The sequence below is a fragment of the Zootermopsis nevadensis genome, unplaced genomic scaffold (genome assembly GCF_977971745.1).
Source record: "Zootermopsis nevadensis isolate Lab colony 2312 unplaced genomic scaffold, Znev_1.0 Znev_ptg000010l, whole genome shotgun sequence".
In the NCBI taxonomy this organism is placed as follows: Eukaryota; Metazoa; Arthropoda; class Insecta; order Blattodea; family Termopsidae; genus Zootermopsis; species Zootermopsis nevadensis.
The window spans coordinates 13,314,911-13,334,757 of NW_028259142.1; the positions used below are offsets into that span (position 1 = coordinate 13,314,911).

The 19,847-nt window shown below is 38.0% G+C and overlaps 1 protein-coding gene and 1 long non-coding RNA gene across 7 annotated transcripts in view; both read right to left on the bottom strand.

The window, feature by feature from the left end:
• LOC110841493 (lysine-specific histone demethylase 1A) overlaps window positions 1–19,847 on the bottom strand; it is a 502,755-nt gene that overhangs the window by 161,483 nt on the left and 321,425 nt on the right. The window lies entirely within an intron of this gene.
• The window catches only part of LOC110841501 (uncharacterized), a 122,720-nt gene that overhangs the window by 78,595 nt on the left and 24,278 nt on the right, over window positions 1–19,847 (bottom strand). For all 3 annotated transcript variants that reach the window (XR_015534408.1, XR_015534409.1, XR_015534407.1), the window contains exon 2: window positions 51–100. This is a non-coding gene — a long non-coding RNA (uncharacterized LOC110841501). The remainder of the gene's footprint in view (window positions 1–50; window positions 101–19,847) is intronic.

Sequence of the window (19,847 nt, forward strand, 5' to 3'; positions counted from 1 at the left end):
ATCATTCCAATGTACCACATTGTAGAATATATAACGCATGGGCTACTCACATCAAGCGACAATCGTGGAGGACAGAACCATAGGCCATCAAGCTCCTTACCTGGAAGAAGAAAAACGTAATAATTATGTGTCACGCAAGTTCTTACATCCTATTTCCTTAATATCCATTTTAATATTATACTGCCTCCGTTCGTATGTCTCCCAATTGATCTCTTCCCTTCGGACTAAATTTTAAGCGGCGAAGTGGGAGCATCTCCAAGTTGAGTGGCCTCCAAATATGGCACGTAGCTGCGAATTTATGCATTAACAAAGCAGGGGTGATCCTCGAACTTGGAAGATTGGCAGGGAGATAACACAGCATGTTATGTATCTTAATGTTACACAAAAAAAATTAAACCTGAGATTCATAAAATGGTAGGAAGCTGGAAATAATACATAATTTGTTTGCACTTTGCAATTATCAGGGTTGCCAAATCACGGAAGATAAAATATGTTGAACATGAAATACAAATGGAAGACAAGAGAAATGCATACAGAATTTTGGTTGTAAAACCTGAAGGAAATAGATTATTTGGAAGACCTGCGTATATACGAGATGACAATATGAAAACAAGATTTCAAAGAAATGAATTTGAGGGCGTGGAGTGGTTTCATGTGACTCATGATAAAGACCTGTGGTACGTTCTTGTGAATACGATAATGAACCTTCCAATTTCGCAAAACAGAGGATTTTATGATTATCTGAGTGACTACTAGTTTCTCAGAAAAGATTATGTTGGCATTAGTTCTCACCTCCCCCATGGGGTACCACATGATCTGCCCGTCTTATCTCCTCGGTACGATCACCATAATAATATCTGAAGCTCTTGAGAATACTAAACGATATAAACTAATGGGTTAAATTACGTCAAGGAAACGGGCAGCAGTTATTTTGTCAAAACAATCTGTAGTCTTCATTTTAGACATGTAATTTATAAGAGTATCCATTATGAAAGGTAATCAAATTTCGTTTTAGTAGAACGCATTTAAGAATGTATAAAGACGAACATGATAGAGATATAAGGTAAGCCACTGGCCTATTTAGAGAATGGAACAGACATTCCACTGAAACACAATTCAACCTAAGAGTTCTGTCAATATTCTCACAGAAGTAACATACAATGAGAACAATAACATTTTTAATGACGTAAAATGCAAATCCAAATACGGTAAATTCTCCTGTACACACAACATTAAATAAGAAATTTAGTGAAGAACGTGATTCGTACTTTCTTTCAAATTCTTCGACATTTACTGCTGACGAAGCAAATCACAAATGCAGGGATATATTATTTCCTCTATTTTGTTAACATTTCAAATATTAAATAATCTCTGTTCTGTCAAAATTCGTCTGAAACACTCTTCGAACAGGTAAAAAACAAGACAGCAGCGCCGATATAGGCCATGCGGACAATTTCGTCTCTAATGTTAATGGTGTCCGGTCAAGAAAAACAGACTTGACAAGTGTGGGACAGACGAAGAGTTAGAAAGACAGACAGAGAGATGGAAGAGTCATTCTAAATGGTAGGTTGGCTTCACAAAAGAACTAAAAAAAAAAATTGGAGTCACTGATAAAATGCTGAGTCTGAAAATGAGTTTGAAATGACTAAACATTTGATACAAAACATTACGACAGACGCCTTGCTCCCTGCTACACTGCACAACAGATAGACAACTTTACCTTGGCGCCCTGTAGGAGTTCTAGCTATTATTCTTCGCATTGTTGTTTACTCACGTTGGAATTAAATAGAAGACGAGACGAGAAAAGGGCGGAGAAAAGGAATAAGAAGGCGGAGGGAGTAAAGGAGAAACAAATAATGAAAATAGAAGATGATGTTGAGCAAGTCCATAAGCCAGAAGTTGGGGGGGGGGGGGGGTAAAAAGATATTAAAAAAAGAAACAGGGTAAAAAATCGAATTATGTTAAACATGCTAATTGCAGTGGCTGCAGGAGAAGAAATTCGTCAGGCAGGATACAGGCTGCAAACAATAAAGAATAGGAGTGAACGCAGCGTCTTGAGGCTTGAGATAAGATAGCCCGGAGGTCACACAACCCACCATTACGATACACCTTCTTATACAAAGTGTTAATGGTTCAAGAAATTTAATGGAGTCAGAATAACATTTACCTTCATAATTAAGAAGTTAATTTAAGGTAAGTAATTTCTATCCCAGTGTATTTATAAAAACAAATACAGATTCTAGCCTCAAGAAATCTGGCAACATGACAGACGACCACCGAAAACTCAAAGATATAAATTAACTCAACTTAATTTTTTTTTAAATCTTGGATAACAGCACTGTTGTAGAAACTTTATGACCACTGTTAACGACTGTCCCCTTCTGACCTGATTGTTAATACGTATTTCAGTCCGAAAGAACTAAACATATATCTAACAGGTATTCTAAGAGAATTCTGAGTTCTGATTCTTCCCAGTTTCTAGTTCACCTGTCAAAGACACAAACGTTTCGGAGAAAAATAATGTGTAAATCTTCAGGATTACAATCTAGTCACTAATCTCTAATCCTTAAGATGGTAACAGTATCTACCAACTGGCATGCCACATATCTGGGGTGATTCAGAAAATAATTTTGAGAAAAATCTCTAATAAAACATTCGTCCTATTTCCAACCGTAGCGGAGCCATGTTGGCTTGAGAGTGTAGGGAAAGATAAATTATTATCCGACGAATCTATTGTCACATTTTATTGTATACGCCTAAAACTATTCAAGATATCAGCCACGGTTTTCACTGCACAACCTTGCTCATTCAAAACAAGAGTTTATGTTCGTTGAATCATTTCGTGGTGTTCTCGTACTTAAGCATCATCTATAATCCGACGCAGCGGTCCCTCCTTTGAGTGCACTCTGGTCCTGTAGGTCTTCAATTCGTCTGCATAAAAATAAATCAAGCAGGATTAGGTCCGGAGACCTCGGCGGCCAAGGTGTTACCAATCCAAAACCTTTCGTGACTCTGATTCAGGTAAATCCATACGTTCGAAAATACCTTCAATTTGATATTTCCAACAAGAGGCAAATCTCAATCCTCCGCAAGACGTTAAAGGAAGACGATGTCAACACGAACTTGAAAAAATAGACGTGTCACAAAAATTTCGTGGCAATCTGTCCGAAATAACTTATTTACAGTTACAAAGGTTCATTGACCGTGTATTTATCACACACTTTCGTGTTAAAAAGCATTAATATTAGTTTATACAGATATTTTTATAGTGACTCGGGTCCTTAAGGAAGTTCAAAAAGAACGTGATATTTTTCCCCATACAATAGATATTGTTCATAACAGAAAACATTTTTGTGCATTATTAATACAGCGCATTTCGCGTGGAATAAGTAATCAGAAATCGTGTGTACGTGCATTGTCAATTTCCTCAAGATGATGCAGATTTCAATATACACCATTCAAATAAGCCGTAAGCTGTTGGGACCACAAAATCTCTGCTGATATGAAGGCGACCGTGTCTGTCGGATTTACCAACTAAAAGTCAAATTAACTAAAATTAATACAGAAAGATTTTTGCCACAGGCGATTCTGTATCAGTCGATCTTTGAAAAGGAACCCTGTCGCCACTAGCAACTCTGGGATAAAACAGGTGGTTTAGAGTTCCGACCACGTATTATAGTTGCTCAAGATGGGAAGATCAGCTTCAGTTTTTATTTCACTTCCTCTGACTTTAAAACCTTCCGATGCCGTTTACATAGTTTTATTTTCTATACGTAAAAAGTATCTGACAAGGGTAAACCATGATGGAATCTAGTTCTTGACAGCTTTAAGACCTGCAGGAGGCATGCCGTCGTCCGTGTACATTTAACCTACAAGTAACAATGTATCACCAAATGGAATGTCGAATTCTGATTCCGAGCTACATCTGATACAAGCAACAGTCCATACATAACGATAACTTAAGGCCAGCGATCCAAAACATAACTATTTTTGACTTATATTCCAAACAACCGAAATTCCGTAGAAAAATTCTAAGCAACTAATTAGGGACATGAGACTTGCATAAGTCTGATGAAATCGAGAAAGTTAAAGTTAAATTTCTGCTCACGTAACATGTTACACTGACAATTACAGCACGTGCAATTATATGACTTTAGCATCCTGCGATTTTCGAGTAGAACAGGTCTATTGCTCACAAAGCAACACAAATCTTTAAATGTAAATATTTAAACATGTACAATATGCATAGTAAAACCGATATATTACTGACACGAAGAAATATGTACTTTGATAACATAATTTTAAAATGGATGAGCTACAATCTACTATATAAGTTCTATTTAGAGCTTTATAAACGTTGTTGCGGGATCTAGTGAATTCTGTAATGAATTCCTTTACCAACTATGATTTGAGGACTGCTGAGAAAACGGATGACAATTTGGTAACTCGAGTATGTTTAGTTGTTTAAATGCTATAGAGAATGCAGTATTCAAATTAAATTCTTCCTTTCCGTAAATACTAACAAGATTTTGAGGTAAGTACGGTGGAATTAAAAGTTGATTTTGCTGTGATATGTACGTATGTATACTTATTTTAATCTATAACTTTTGTTTGTCGAAATATTTCTTAATATATTTAATAACATATGTCCGTCACGTTTGACAACTAACACGTCGTTCGTGCGACGCGGAAAAAGTTGAAGTTCTGACGTTGGCAACTGTGGTAACACGAAATACAAACAAGGCCATGGCGGGGTCTGGAGACAGGTGGTCGGTTTTGTACCGGTGCGTCTGGCGGGAATCAAACTTCAGACCCCGTGAAGATGAATTGATTCGCTAGTAAACGCATTTAACAAAGTTTGTACTTTCAATGCGATTCGCAATAATAATGCTGCAATAAACTGTACAGCGACTCAACACAAAATTTCTCAACCCCGTCAACTTTGTTGGGTCATGCTACCTTATTTATTAATGTCATTCTGCTGTAACCGTGTGCATCCTATCGACAAATTCATGTTTGGCTGCTTATAGATTGGACACTGAAGATGATGATGATGACTGTTGAAAAGACTAAGGGTCATTATGAGGTCTTTTAAAAGATTCAAGATGTAAAAAGAAAACAGACTAGACATCCAGTCCAGCAATCATCAGTGGACGGTGTTGTGGTGATCGATAAAGTTGAAGCCTGACAGGTGAGCACGCGGCCAGTCACGTATATTCACGGTCGTGAGTGGCAGGCACCAAGGCAGTGACGGATTAAGGCACGTGAATGTTGGAAATGGCTTCACTTCTTTGTACATTCGAACGACACATCAGACACTTTGTACATTAACTATCTGAACAAGAAACCACACATAATTCGAATCATATTTCGAAATAAATCTGATAAGATTGGACAAAATGACTTCAAGGAACAGACCGATCCGAATCTTTATTTATTAAATATCATTCCTTAATAACAATTCATATTTCGTCACGAAGTATGTTGCCATATGAGAAGGTGACAGTACCCTCACACCTTTAAGCATGATAGCATTCACACTTTCTTACAACCTAACAAAATTAATACCACAAAATACATATAAAAATAAACAATAAGATAAAAACTCTTTGGTGAAATATAACAGGGCATATTCCAGTTCTACTTTTAAATAAGTAAAATATAAATTTTATTTCTGTTTACGAATGTCATGTCCTGTATGTAAGTTGTTTAATGTGTGCTCCAAGCTACAAACAGTGCCAAGACAAGCCAAGAAGTTATTTTGGAAAGAGATCGATATTAGATAACATCGATCCTATGTCGCTGATCACACCAACAAAACACTCAAACGAGAATGATGTGCAAATCCACTTCGTTTCGTCAGCACACTATGAATAAATATTCATATTCTGCGATCTGGCAACTTCTGTGGCAAACAATAAAAGCGGGATTCTCCACTCCTTGACTGATCAAAAAAAATATTAAGGTTTCGAGGTTCTGACGGTGGTGAAGATGTTGGTCTTCTGGAACATAACAACGTGTGAACTTGTGGACAGACACAGCCTCAGCAGACCTGATGATGAGCAACGACCATCATCATTACTGTTTGTTTATTTAAGGATATTTTTAATTTCTAAGATTACATAACGATTTATGATAAGATTATTAGTCAATTGTACATTATGAAGGACATGGAATCAAGCGGAGTTCGCCTAATTTAAGGTACCATGCCCGAATGTACCTAGAGAAGCCAATGAAAACCAAGAAAAACGTCAGTCTGGATAGCCAATGTCCGTGTCGATATCTCAAGAATATGAACCAGGAATGCTAACCACTTGAGCACGTTAAATAACACAAACAAGGGTCCTTATATGCAAATTTATTTATGAAATCGAACAGCTACAGGCCAATAAGCAAGCCTATAGGCTTGCCTGAATCATATACATATACATGTGTGTGTGTGAACGAAAAAGTCTCTAACAATCGGAGTTGTTTCGTTATAGCTAGACCTGGACAAATGTCTAAACAGGTACTATTTCAATAGATGAATTATAAACTTTGCACACAGAACCACAATGAGCATTTAAAGGTCAAAGTTTATTTAAAATAATATAATTTTAGTCACTGTCTACATCACGAATGAGTAAGATATTTGAAGCAGCGAAAGATTAATTCACAAAGAAAGGAATGCAGGTTAGAGAATGCTATTCCCAAATGGTGTTAAATAGGCCTATTCCCCTTACAGTGACAGTTAAAAAGTAGTTATGAAATATGAAACTCGTATAGCAATCTTATATTGAAATGTCTTCTTTCTTTGTAATAACAAACTATATAAAACAAACTTTTTCTCGAGAAGCTGAAAATCGCTCACCTGGTTAAAACATCCCTAACCCGAAGGTTCACTACCGTATTAAGAACATGCATTCAGTCCTCGCCCCATTGATTTATGATGCATTTTCATGTAATTTCCCTTGGTATCCCAAGTTGTCTCTTCCTTGTAAATTTTCAGGTAAAAATTCTGTACGTATTTCAGAATTTCACGCCTTTGCGTAATAAACACCCGCCCGTCTGGTTCGCATTGATAGCAATAAGAAGAAACAACCAGTTAGACAAGTCATAAATATTTCAGCGAAAATTGTTCAATCAATAAATTAACATCTTCCCCACAGCCTGTAAGCTAGTGTGATTCATTCACTTACAGCAAACCTGTGGGTTTCAAGTACCGGCGTGTTCGAAAGCCTAGTGGAAAACCAATGCCAATACATATTTTTCTTATGTTTTTTTATAAAAGAAATCTTTACAGGAAACATAACAGACAAATATTAGGAATGACCCTGATAGTCCCCGAGAGAATTTATTACATTTTAATCTATTCAAAATTTCTAGATCTAATATCCAAAATTTCATAAATATGGCAGTTAAAGATAATACAGTACGACATTAAAATCTCAAACAGTTTATTTCTTAGTTTTCGTAAACCTAAGACAATGGCAGTCTGGACTTTAACTAGTACTCATACTTGTAACAGACAAATCTCCAGAAATTTTGTGTATAACAACAATTTCGTGGAATGAAATCAGCCACTGCCATTATCCTACATCGTAAACAACTGGTAATCCCAACACACTGTCTGTCAATCACAAATCCGTTCCGTCAATGGATTAAATAAACATTTTATACACGGTACCACGCACAAGTCAGAGAGTCGCTTGAAATACAATTTATCACTTCAAGCCAATTATTGAAAATGTTTTAACAAATATTCCCTCTCAGTGTGAATAAATCCGTATCTAAACCGACATGATTTAAGGCCCATTCATAAGTATTTTAAGAGCAGCGAAACCATAATCAAGAGAGGTTATAGAAGTTTATGGCATGTCGTAAAATACAAACATTATATGACTTAGATCTTGTGTTTCCGTAATTGTACCAATGCCTGAGAACATTACACAATATCCTAAATAAAGCATGAAAAAAAGAGTAGAAATCTTGTGATCTTCAAGTGAATTATTTTAAGGACTTTAAGGGTTAATGAGCGGCCAAAGACTAAGAAGCAGGGAATAAACTGACAGAAATTAGGCGAGGTTTAAAGACTTCTGATGATGGAGTATATTATTATTATTATTCAGTGTTCTGTCTTACGACAGGTCCATTGCTCTGCCCAAACAGAGCTCTCCAGTTGTCCCTATTCTCGGCTTCTCGCTTTAATTCCTGGAACGTCATCTTCTTTCCTTGTTTAAGGTCGTCGGTTAGCTGTATCAATCATCTTCCCAGTCCTCGCTTTCCTTCAACCTGGCCTTCGATGATATCACTCAGTAACCCATTCCTTCTCATAATATGTCCCAGCCAGTTAGCTTTCCTTCGTGTAATCGCCTGCAGAATGCTTCTTTGCTCGTTCACTCTCCTCAATGCTTCTTCGTTGGTCACTCGATCCGTCCACCTGATCTTCTCTATTCTTCTCCAACACCACATTTCAAAACTCTCCAGGTATTTCTGTTCCTTCTTCCTGAGTGTCCAAGTCTCTGCTCCATACAGCGCGACACTCCATACGTAACACTTCACTAGTTTCTTCTTCATCTCCAAGCCCAACTTGCTAGTGAGAAGTATCCTCTTCTTGACGAAAGCTGCCTTGGCCATGGCTATCCTTGCTTTTACTGGAGTATACGTAGAATAATTCTCTTCGTCTTTTAAATTACAGGATTTGAAAGGTATACGCTTTGGGGTACACTGACAATCTGAAGGTGTTCTTCACGACACATCACAGAGGTCACTGTTGCACTAAAGTGGGCCCAAGGTCATTGTTAAGCGACAATCTTTTCAAACAATGTCCTTGGGTTATTCTTGCACTGGTGTTACAACCAGAATTGTGGAATCACAGGGATGTCCTGGACCCTTGGCCAAGGTAGGTGAGAGATGTCCCGAGGGGCAAAGCCCCTGGTGTAAAAATCGGGTGATAAAGACCCTGGGGTTAAATAAAATATCTTGGTTTGGATTAGGCGTGAGGGCATTACCCAGAGTTTTCCAAGGAGATGCAGTACGCAAAAAGAGGCCTGGTCATGCTTAATAATGTATCTGTCATTAAAAGGAATGGAAATTTAGACCTATTAAGAACTTCAAGACATCTTTCTAAGAAAATATTTCCTCACAGAACCAGATTCAGTCATAGGTCTAGTCAATGACATTCCTTTATTACACAATTCACTATTATTATACACTTGCGCGATTACTTAATTTGTCTTAACACCCTAAATGAAACCCAAACGTTGAGGAAGTGTGTGCAAAAATCCTAAAGGTGATATTTCGACCTAATAAATGACAGTTACAGGAGGATGGAGAAAGTTATATGACGAGGAGTTTCACATTTTCTACTCCCCACCAATTATTATCTGTATGATCACATCGAGGTCCGGCTAGACGTGATATGAAGTTCGAATTGGGAATATGTTAAAAAAAAGCATAGAAAATTCTAATGGGGCAGCCTTCACAGCAATAAGTAACCGAAGGCCTAAACCACAATAAGATGTTTAGTTTCCTGATAGCTTCTCCTTCCCATATGCCTTGCAGCAACTAGAAGAAATAAATCAGTCTCTAGATGTGTTAGACTCAACTGTCTTACATGAGGAACGGAAGTTTCGAGCAACGTTGTGATTCTACTTCGAGATTTTTATCGTAGTTTCCAATGACGTCGGCTTTGCAAACAACAACAATATTGAAACATTTCTCCGCAACTTGTCTCGTATGTGATAACATATGTAGAGCCAGTAAGTGAAGCAGATAGCTCGTCACATACCCGTCCTGTTGGTACAACATCACAGCGAGTAGTGGAATCGGACTGACAATGTCTTACAGATGCATTTACTTCAACAAACCGCAGGCTTACAACATCCCGTCCGTCAATGTCAGCGACAGCAGAGAAAGTGTGTCAATAACGAGCATGGTGTAAAGAACACGATGAAAAAGGAAGATGATTAAAGAAAATATTGAACACGATACGTATCATCGTCATTATAATAACAAATAGAAACGGGATTTCTTGAATGCATTTCAAATTTTGTTGAATAATTTTGAATGTGTTTGAGTTTGGACTGTATCAGAAATTGTGTTAGAAGAGCCTTGTCTTTCATTGTATTTCTAAGACTTGGTAGTTCACATATCTGCATACCAATAGGTGGATGCTTTCTCCGTACACAATAGCCGTCCGGACCTTTACGCTTAGGCCGACATATTAACGATTTTCACCTTAAAACACGGCTTACGAGGTGCGATCGGAAGGTTTCCAGACTGCGCGTATAAAAGCCCGTACACTTATCTCAGGTATTAAATTCATCCATCACCCTCGAAGTAGTTCCCCTGGGAGTGAACACAACGATCCCAGCGCCGCTGCCAAGCCTGGAAGCATCCCTGGAAATCTTTCTTTGTCAGCCTGTCAAGCACCATCTGCGATTCTGCCTGAATCTATTGCCAAAGACTCGCCAAAACGGCTACGGAAACCTATGAAATGCTAAAGCAAGCATTTGGGGAGTCCGCAATGGATCGTGCACAAACTTTTGTGTGGCATTCACGTTTTAAAAATGACCGAACCTCTGTCGATGATGACGAGCGTTCTGGACGACCATCTTCGAGCACAACGCCCGAAAATGTTACGAAGATTCGGCAGGTCATTCACGAAGATCGACGTCGTACCATCAACGACTTGTGCGACATTGTTGGGATAGGCTATGGGACCTGTCAGCTGATTCTAAAGGAAGAACTCCACATGAGACGCATCATGACAACGCGCCAGCGCACACCGCCCTCAAAGTTCGCCAGTTTTTGGCCTCAAACACCATGGCCGTCATCCCGCACCCTCCTTATTCGCCGGATTTAGCTCCGTGTGACTTCTTCCTCTTCCCAAAGATTAAAATTCAGCTAAAGGGAAGGAGATTTGAGACGATAGAAGAGATTCAGGCAGAATCGCAGATGGTGTTTGACAGGCTGACAAAGAAAGATTTCCAGGGATGCTTCCAGGCTTGGCAGCGGCGCTGGGATCGTTGTGTTCACTCTCAGGGGAACTACTTCGAGGGTGATGGATAAATTTAATACCTGAGATACGTGTACGGGTTTTTATACGCGCAGTCTTGAAACTTTCCGATCGCACCTCGTAGTTTACTCGAAACCTCCATAACAGGAATAAACTTGGCTTACTTTAGCAACAACTGTGTACCTGCTTTATTCACACTAATCGATTATCGTTAAGACTTAACCCTACAAAGACAAAAGATACGTTATCTACCACATAGTAAGCGTTCCGTATGATTCTCGATTAAAATATGCATTATTTATTCAAACAGAATTAATAAGTTGATCTTTGAAATGGTGAAAAGTTGTTTTATTTGGAGTATGGACTGAGTTCTTAAATATTATTTAGATGAACTTCGGCTTCAAATAGTTAAAGACGCTTTTCAAACTCCTTAGGATATGCAGTAAGGGAAATTCGAAAGGATGTGGAAGGAAAATGACGTGGCTTATTTTAAGACACATGTTGGTATTACTCTGCAACTGCAAAGTAATAAAACAAAAGATGTCAGTCATGATTGCTGAACTATGCGTAAGAATGTTAACCCTTGACCTCTCGAATATGAAACATGAGTTCGAACCATTTGACCGCGACATTAATTTATTTTACTTTGTATCTTAATATGTGTCGCCCTACTGGATTTCCATGAGGCAAGTGTCTGGGTTAGACTTTCTGCCCTACAAGTTCAAAGACAGAAGTCGGGAGATTTAGGCAATAACATTTAACATTCCATAACCAATTAAGTGTGAATGCAGATGTGCAATTGATCAATTAAACTTGCCTTATCATAAGACTGGTTCTTAGTTTATTTTCATATGATATTCATTTTCAAAGGTTAATAATGTTGAATGATGTGAGGCAGTGATCACGAAGGAGTTGGAGAAAGCTCCAGGAGGCAGTTCGTGGAACATTTCAAGATAATGTCCCACCATTATCCTAGAGAGACTGAGAACAACCACGAAAACGTTCAGTCAGGATATCGATTATCCCGGTCGAAAAGAGTATGTATTTGAATAAATTAATCAATTAGGGGTGGACAAACAAGCGACTGACAATGATTTTACGCGCATGCCGTTTCCCTGGTTAGCTCTCCAGAAGTCTCACACCTCGATCGATGTTTCAGAATATCGCTTAGTGGGGCGTGATAATTATCATTTGGTTTCATTAAGTTTGATCCCAGGTGGCAAAATCTCAGTTTAGGAGTCTCATGCAGAATACATGTCATATTATAACGATTCACACGGACAAAATTACGTTTATCGGACATTTATTATAGACTCTTAATCTTAAATTTAATCGAAATTCATCACTACTTTTGGAAATAAAATATGTAGACGACCAAACAGGCTTCCGTTTGGGTATTCATTTATGCACTCATGTAAGGCCCGCACAACATTCTTTTGCTGTGTAGACTGGAAAAATAGAAAACCCCACGTGTGCAAAACGACAAATGACACTAATCGTGTTGCACGTACGACAACAAAGTATAAGACATTCAGTAGCTTTGAAGAGACTGTTGGCAATTCTACTGTGTAGACCTACTCCGAGGACATATTCTTTTTAAAAAACAAATTACAGTAAAACCATTTGACACTAACTGAATATAAATGTTGTATCGCACACTGAAAAAAAAATTCTTACATAAATGGCAGACCTGTTACTTAATCATAAAGTCATATCCATGTGTCCGTAATCCGAAAGATTCCAAACTCGGAGCTACGCTACGTAACTTAAGACATTCTGAAATTGAAATTAAGAGGTTTGAACATGAATGGAGTAACTAATGTTGATGCTGATTATAATCTTCATTTAGTGTAGGACTTGGCCACCATGTGAGAGACTCTCTTGGTAAAATGAATAATATGGCATAGATACATAGTTTGGTTATTATATTTTATGATCACCAATTTAACTACCGATGAAAAATGTGATTGTTTGTGCCTTACTGTTGGGCTCTGCATGAGAGAGAGGAACGCCCCTAAGATAAAATTAATGTATGCCTCTGAACATACAAACAAAGATTCTTTATTCATATATTAATTACACGTCACCTTAGCTGTCTTTTCACAGTAAATTCGCTACATACTACATCCGTATCCTTCTTCTTCTTATTTTTCTTCTGCGAATGCTTTGTTCTGTGACCGTACACGTTACAGCCTCTCAGTAATTTGTATGCATCACAAATCACGGCTAGTTAGCACACAGGCCCAAACGGATAAACGTCTCAGACACGCTGGCTCGGCCATTTTAACTGCCCATAAACCGGTAACAATGACGAAAGTTTCACAAGCTTATCAAACAATCAAAATTATGTTTGTGCGCGATTATGTTGCATTTAAGCAGAAAATAAGATAATCAAATTAGGGCAGGGATTAAATCACGGGTTATAAAATTCATTAATTCATTTCTATGTGTTCCGAACAATTTGGCAGGGGTTCTGTGGCAGGCTTAAGAATCTAACTCATGTCGGTGGTTCATCATTATCATAAATTCCAGAGACCCGCGAGCAAATTCCGAGGCCGACTATTACCGTTGACGTTTTACATGACTTTTATCAGCATCAGCAGACTGATCATGAAGTTAAGCACCTCTCAGAACAAAACAGCAACACATAGGCAGGTACTAAGTTATTCAAGATGTAAAATATATTTGTAAAAGAGAGTAAAATATTAAAATTACATATCCGAAGATGTTGACAGCAGATGTTTGCTACCATCTAGTTTGGAATCTTTCATCTTCCCATATCTTACAAAAGGCTTACTAAAATGAATTATACAAGACCATAATTACTTTCTTTATCTGCTGTTATGTATAAGTTAAAAACTGTGTCTCTTACTTTTGTGGCAGAACATAAATTGAGAACGCTCGGGAAAAAGTGTAGACCCAAAAGACATAGGAGGAACAACACGAGGATGTAAAATTACATAACAAGGAGATTCATAATTTGTAATGTTCGCTAAATATTATGAGAGACACCAAATCAAGAAGATGAGAAGGAAAAATGGGAAATGACGAATACAAACAAAACGTTAGAGGTATAGCCTGGAGGGACCAGAACACGTGGGGGATCTACACGCAAGTGAGCAGATAGTTAACACTTATCTAAAAGGAACAGTAGAACAGAACGTGGGCTGGATTCAAATCAACGGAGCGTTCAATGAGGAACACGGGAAAGTGCAGTATAAACAACACCCACATCACAAACATGGCTGTCTTTTGGTTTGTTGCGCCGTGTAGTCTGGTATAAGTTTACTAACGTTTCAGAGGTTTTTGCTGCCTCCATCATCAGGGCCATGAGCCATCTTCGGACTCACAGCCGTTGAAACCACAAATTCTACGGAACTGAACAAATGAATAGGCAAACACAAGGAATATAACTAATTTACTATTTCAAATAAACCTTGAAATAACTGATTAAAAGCCAATTCAGCTCCAGAATAGTTGGTAGAAGAGGTAACTCTACAAAATCCAGCTGTAGACCCTTAGCAACTGCTTTAACAATCAGCAAATCCGCTCTAAGTCCTCATTGGTCTCGTATTTATCAGAACAACCACTGTTTCTTTCAATTGCATTAACCAAACGATCTCTGTAACAGATATATGGTGTTTTTTACCAGGTAAGAAAATAATTTGCTGCTGTTAACGGTTGTTCTCCCCTGGACTTTCAGTTCACAGCACACATCATCCTCACAGAAAGTACATCGCCATAAATGACACAAAAACATGCATGGGCACCCCTAGTGTATGCCCCTCACTCAACACAACCAACACTAACTCATCTTCACAAGAAATGATGGGGCCAGAGCACTTATTGCGCTAAATTGTTGGGTTGTTGTGCGTAAACAAGGCGAGCGTGACGGGTAGGCGTGTCCAGCTGGTATCAACACCGCCATTTTGCATCCAGGGGGCTATCCTAACAAGCTGGCTGGCTGGCTCTTATAACTTCCTCCTGATCACCGGCATTTACAGTTCACTCGACTCGCATTCTGTTCTCTGCACTAGGCGGGCGTCTCTGCTTAAAATTATGAACAAGCCTATTAAATAATCGCCTATTGACTTTGTTTGTCGCACATGCCTGCACTGAATCATTACAATCTTTGGCTTTTACCAAAGGGCACGCGATCGTCAAATACTTCTAAGGGATTAAGTAAGATGCAAGAGTAATTTCCTGACACCAGAGTTTTCTTCAGTTGCCTGTGCTGTGGCCACACATTACAGTTCGTTTGCGTTGCTCTATTTACGCTATTGTTCGGAAGGCTAAAGAATTACACAATTATAAAAATCAAAATTCGTATTATTTATTGAATATTATTAAGGTGGTCAAATTAAGACGGATAAAATTATCAGGGTATGTAGTGCACATGGAAAAATGAAAACTAAATACAAAAAAACAAAAAAACAGACGGAAATCTTGTGAGGAAAAGACTACTTGGGAAAACATGGCGAAAATGGACTAAAATATCAAAATTTTTCTCAAAGAAACAGAATGTGAATATGCGAACTCATTCATTTGGCTCGCGACGAGCGATTCGTCACTGAAGATAGCAAGTACCTTTGAAACGTCGGTAAACATCTACCAGACTCCACGGCTCTTCAACCCAAAAGACAGCCATGTCAGACACACCGCCGTGAGAACTCAAATCCTACACGCCTTCATTAAAACGTGGGAAATTTTTTGAACCGGAAAAAATTATTAGCTCTTCAAGGATTGTTTTCCATGAAGATGTAGCCTAATTGACTGTTCATTTACGCTTAGTTATCTAATGTTTGTTTCTGTTTTAAATATAAATGTCATAATCTCTAAACAAATGTTTGTCAAAATAGGTGGATTAAAAATGCCGGACAACGTGTACATTCGTACACGCAGGTCTATATTTTCAGTTAGTTTCAAGAGAATTTGAGATTTTCTAGCTATCCTCCTACTGGAAGCTGACACATCAAAAGCAGAAAGGTTCCTCTGCCACGCAGCTTGACCTGGGAAGAAATGAACACCAGCCCTTGCCACTTCAGTTGATGGTGTAAATTTTTACTAGTCAACAATAAATAAATTGTAAGATTTGAGGTTTTCACAGAGGTGAGTATGAAGACAGAAATCTTCAATAAGTAAATTTAGTGCCACGCCGGTTTAAATCCCAAACTTTGAACTTATCTTGGGAATTTCGAGAATTTCTTGCGTTTGGCTGCTTTGGTTGCACACATCTCACCAGAATTATGGTCCTGATATAACAGTATATTTATACAACACGATTCTTGTATAATTTTGGTGCAATTAAGGATCACATGTTTGCAACAACGTGGCTCGATAACAAATGTAAGAATCCCTTTCATCAATCAATAAATTATACAGTCTACTAATTATTTCATCGGATTATCAAGTACCGGTATACCAATCTAACCGCTTAGCCGTCTAAAAAATGCCTCCAAACACACTGGACAGAATGATGAATGGAACTTGGAGATGGCATGGGCGTGACGCCCTGCCCCTGCAGGGAATCGAAGCTCGGACGTGGAGCTATCCCGGTAAATACCGTGGCTGATTGATTATTCTGCCACATAACAGATGATGAGGGATATTAAAATTAAAACTTTACAAAAAATGGGCGGAGATTGGTCTGGATTCGATTAAATGTTTCATAATCACTTTCCTAGTATCTCACCCAACAAAAAAACCTATGACACGATACAGGGACATCCCAAACACAAGACAATTCATCACGTTCTGAACTACGATATGGAAGGTCATCTGGGTGGTGTAGATCTACTTTAGCATGAATTACAAATGTTAGAAATGTAATATCACTTGCAATATTGCAACAAAGGAAGGTAATACATTCAGAAAACTTACCACTAACGTAATAGCAAATTACATTATGAGGATACATTCATTCGTATTCATGATTTCTATACATCATGCCATGTTGTTCGTCCATAAGAATACATCATCAGCAGCAGCATCTAGTAGTCAAAGGGTTAGATCATGTAAAGTTTCTTTGAAGGTCAACCTGGATCCCTTAATCCATAGTTTATAATTTGTAAGTTTTAGAAATCTGTCTCCTTGCATTCTATCAACACGTTAAACTCAACTGCTTAAACATGCCTATTTAAAATGTCCAAAATCGGTTCTGGTTTTAGTTATTTCATTATCCATATAAGCAGAATAGAAATTCACAATTTATACTATTTGCATTATTAGGATACGTTTGTACAAAATCAAAGCTATAATTTTGCAATTTTTTATTTAAAGTGCGTTACTTTATATATCATGTGCAGGATTTTTAAAGATAAACATGCAATGATGCGCACTCTGAACAGTGACCCCAGTGGCCATCAAACGCCAAGTTACAAACAGAATGTGTGTAGCTGATGAGGTTACAGTCCAATCGCTTACATTTAAAAATTCTGTAAATTTTATAGCTGTTTTATAACAACAGCCATTAACTCCAATTCAAGAATGTCGGATGAAAGAAACTTAAAGATGGCCTTGGAAATTTCTATTCAAACCTCAATAATTCATAATAAAACCACTTAAATAAAGTTGCAGCAATAAAGCAGAGTGAATGTTCAATGCCTTCTGATCTTCTGTCCGCAAAATATTTCTGTCGTCTTCTTTAAAGCACTTCGTACGAAATTACATTGCTACGATACAGCATTTGCCATACAAATGTAATGGAGTGCAGTCACATTAAGAAAACATGATGTGCGATAAAGCAGAGAGAAGAAATAAAGAAATTAAGACAGAAACGGAAGAAGAAATAGTTGGTTTACAAAACATAGATTGATGAATTCAAGCAAAAGTTTATAATGATTGTTCTGCTGAACTGTATAACATAAAATTCAAGATGTTGAACATTCATCCCAAACAACAAGGCTATATAGTAATTTAAATAAAAGATCATACGTAAAATGTTAAGACAAAATATAAAAAAAAGTTTTGTAACACTTTATTGTGCAAAACTTTTGTCAATGAGTAGAATTTTGTAATAATCAGTTTGCTAAGTCACTGGCTATGGGACTCGAATTTCTTGGCCACGACGTCCGGGTAGCCGTAAAAGCCATTTAAACAATGGCACCGAGAATATAGGGACCAGAACTCGAGGTTAATCCCTTATATTGATCCAAATGAAACATCTTTACCCTTACCTCCAATTTTCATGCATGAATAACAGAGGCCTCCCCCCCCCCCCCCGGAACAAACTTCTTTTATTGTAGTCCTATATTTCTTGCTTGAATTCCTCAGGGCAGCGAATTCTACTCTCTCTCATTCACGTATGTGTGCCAATTCTGAATACTTTTCCCACTTGGAACGAAAGAGTAGGAATAAAACCGTCGGGCCAGGTCACAGGAATCCAGTCATGCTGTGTTTAAGACTGGTAATAAAACAAGCCCTTCTGATTCCCATCACAAATTTTTAGTCTGTATATAAACCATGCTTTTTTTACGGGAGTCGCGGTGAGTTCTTTGCTGTTTGAAAGTCTACCCACGCTCCAAATAAACTCTCTAGACTGGTCATCTAGATTCGATCAGTAGCCAGAGAAGCTTTGATGATGACTGGCTTGCCTACCTTTGTGTTTCTTTTGCGTTATATTATATCCGATGCCTGTCGCCAGTACTCAATGACCACTGTCAACGTCAAAACACATTTTCCACAGTCGGATGTCACTTGTCACAGAAAAAAGCGTTTTGAAATAGGAGAGACAAACCGCATGAGACACAGAACAGAAGGAAGATAAGAAAATGGGAGAAACGATCTGGGGAAGCCAGCCGCTGAGACGTGCGAAAGAAATTTAGTTTTTGGTACCAAAAGTAAGTAAACTATAAGAATTTATTAAAGTTCTGGAAAATTCAGGAACGTTTTCTGCCGTCCATAGACGCTTGCACTAATGCGATGTTTAAGCTACAGATTTTTCAGTGTTAAGAGACTAGCAATGATAACATCTTTTTTTCCGTTCCTTTCTCTGACATTTATTTTACCAGATGGCAACACCGATGTGAGAAGAGGCCCTTCCATTGACATTTAGAAATACCCAGTGGGGCCACTTGTCTTACCGGTGTTGCCACCAACGAAGTATTAGACACACAACATACATATTTAACAAAACAGATTTTGAACAATATTGCCAATTAACTACTTAAGAAAAATCTCCCGGTGATACCTGTGTTGCCACATAATAGGTATTATACGCATAAAACACATTTTAAACAATACTGTTACTTAACGACTTATGATATCAAGGAAAGGCCTCCCACACGGTCAATTAATCGCTGTTTACACTCCAATAAATCAATTTCAGTTACTTCGTTTCACGGTCAGCGAAGTCTTTATTATGAAGTTAAAATCATCAAAATACTTCCTTAAATTTAACTAAATGTGTTTCGTCCAGTTATCAGGCGTGCTTGAACATGAAGGCACACGAAGTTACCATTTTTAACCGCTGTGTGGACCAGGAGAGGAATCCAACTATAAAAAAGAAAGAATTCATTCCGTGCGTGCGCCGCTATCGACTTATAATTGAAGCAACACTGCTCCCTATCTGAAATGGACACTCGAAACGTCACGGCCACTTTTTACCAAACTCCATCATGAAACAAAATGAGAAACAGAAGCCTCTGCACGTCCCTTTCTTTGTCACAGGTAACAAGATACGGAAAAGTATAGTGGTCTGTCCTGTTGTAAGTATGTTAAATACCAAATGATACGAAACGAAGACGCTCTTAACTTAAAGAGGTATTAGTAAGAACTTATGACCCCTGCTTTCATTCAAATACTTTAGTCCATATAGCAAGTCCACAAATAATCGTAAATAAATATATAA